The sequence below is a fragment of the Rutidosis leptorrhynchoides genome, chromosome 8 (genome assembly GCF_046630445.1).
Source record: "Rutidosis leptorrhynchoides isolate AG116_Rl617_1_P2 chromosome 8, CSIRO_AGI_Rlap_v1, whole genome shotgun sequence".
NCBI lineage: Eukaryota > Viridiplantae > Streptophyta > Magnoliopsida > Asterales > Asteraceae > Rutidosis > Rutidosis leptorrhynchoides.
The window spans coordinates 236,443,976-236,446,681 of record NC_092340.1 but is presented as its reverse complement, the minus strand read 5'-3'; positions in this window follow the sequence as shown (position 1 = coordinate 236,446,681).

Sequence of the window (2,706 nt, the reverse complement as noted above, 5' to 3'; positions counted from 1 at the left end):
TCAGCAGGAAATCCACGGACCTCAGCATTAAACAGGGTCGCCAAGTGGTCAGATTTATCCTAACCATGAGAAGGATTTATCTCGTACAATGGGGGGGCACTATGCAAATTAGCTGGATAAGACTAATGAATCAGATCCCCAGAAAGGATAATCTCCTTAAAGATTAAAAATCAGCTTTTAAGACTGATATCACTCAATCCTTGAGATTGACCTTAAAGATTGAGAATTCAAACTCATGGAATTCAATGATATCTAAACTCGAGCTTAAACGAGAAAATATTTTGATCAAAAATACAAACCGATTTGTTTTCTGAAAACCCTATTTTCAATGCGTTCATTACCATTGAACGTAAAATCCTAGGAATTCACCTGGAATTCATTAGGTCACCTGAACCAAATCGGGTGTCAACCGTAAGAACGGTGGTTGCATAACATGGTCAAAGACAGGACCTTGTGCCAGACCGACAAATTATAAGGGTGAGCTTTACTATTGCTCCTACCAAGGATAGTAATTGCGTCCGACACGTTATAGACCATAATCAAAAGCATGTCACGGGACATTGCCTTAACAGTTGCTTGTTCAACGCTTTCCTTTACAACCGGACGGTAGTTTACCGAAAGGTAATATACGGAACAAGTAAACTGGACGTGTTGCTTTCCAAATACAAGGTTAGCAAGTGGGTGACACAAAACCGCAAGTTTTGAGCTAAAATTTTCAAATCTGAAACCCACCAAACCCACAAAAATATTTTGCAAACACCGGTAAAGGGTTATTCCGGAAAACTTATCTAGGGTAAAAACTAGATTTAATTTTCAAAAGATCAAATGTTTTCATAAAGATCCAATTTCCTTAATGGATCTAAATTTTTATAGTCATGTGGGACTGTAAACCATATCGTTACTACCATTGTTTATACCGCCGTATAGAAATCACTGATGTACAAAGTGTGAAGAATAAAAAAGTGATTCTAGTATTTCAAGACGATATTGCTTGAGGACAAGCAACGCTCAAGTGTGGGAATATTTGATAATGCTAAAAACGAACATATATTTCATAGCATTATTCCTCAAGAAAGACAAGCTTTTAGTTGCAATTGTTCTATTTACAAATGATATTCGTTTAAATAATAAAAGGTGAAGACAAAAGACAGATTCGACGATTTGAAGACGCAAACGACCAAAAAGCTCAAAAGAACAAAAGACAATCAAAAAGGTTCCAAATATTGATAAGAAACGTCTCGAAATCACAAGAGTACAAGATTCAAAACGCAAAGTACAAGATATTAAATTGTACGCGAGGACGTTCGAAAATCCGGAACCGGGACTAGAGTCAACTCTTAACGCTCGACGCAACGGACTAAAAATTACAAGTTAACTATGTATATAAATATAATATAATATATAATTAATTATATTAATTATATATATATTATATATATATATTTAAAACCGTCGGCAGCAGGAAACTCCAAGGGTGTGAAATGAAAATACCTCTCCGCGACTCGCGGAGTTTGAAGGGCTTTTTGCCGCGAGTCGCGGAGCCCCAAAAATCATTCCTGGCTATAAATCAACCCGAATTCTGATCAAAATATATCTTATATTTTTTTCTTCTCTTCATACGAAGTAATATATTTATATTTATAATTTATATTTTAATTTTAATTATAATTCTAATAATAAGGGTATGCTAGCGAATGTTGTAAGGGTGTAAGTCGAAATTCTGTCCGTGTAACGCTACGCTATTTTTAATCATTGTAAGTTATGTTCAACCTTTTTATATTAATGTCTCGTAGCTAAGTTATTATTATGCTTGTTTAAAACGAAGTAATCATGATGTTGGGCTAATTACTAAAATTGGGTAATTGGGCTTTGTACCATAATTGGGGTTTGGACAAAAGAACGACACTTGTGGAAACTAGACTATGGGCTATTAATGGGCTTTATATTTGTTTAACTAAATGAAAGTTTGTTAATGTTAATATAAAGATTTACAATTGGGCGTCCCTATAAACTACCATATACACTCGATCGGACACGATGGGCGGGGTATTTATATGTACGAATAATCGTTCATTTAACCGGACACGGGAATGGATTAATAGCCACTAGAATAATCAAAACAGGGGTGAAATTACATTCAAGGGTAATTGGTGTAATTGTTAACAAAGTAGTAAAACCTTGGTTTACACGCAGTCGATAACCTGGTGTATTCATTAAACAAAGTATTAAAACCTTGTTACAATTCGAATCCCCAATTAGTTGGAATATTTATCTTCGGGTATAATAATAATTTGACAAGGACACTTGCAATTTATATTTATGACTGATGGACTGTTATGGACAAAAACCAGACGGACATATTGAATAATCCAGGACAAAGGACAATTAACCCATGGGCATAAAACTAAAATCAACACGTCAAACATCATGATTACGGAAGTTTAAATAAGCATAATTCTTTTATTTCATATTTAATTTCCTTTATTTTATATTTAATTGCACTTCTAATTATCGCACTTTTATTTATTTTATTTTATCGTACTTTTTAATTATCGCAATTTAATTTTATCGCATTTTTATTATTCGCAATTTCATTATCGTTATTTACTTTACGCTTTAATTTAAAGTCTTGTATTTATTTTATATTTTACATTAGGTTTTAACTGCGACTAAAGTCTTAAAATCGACAAACCGGTCATTAAACGG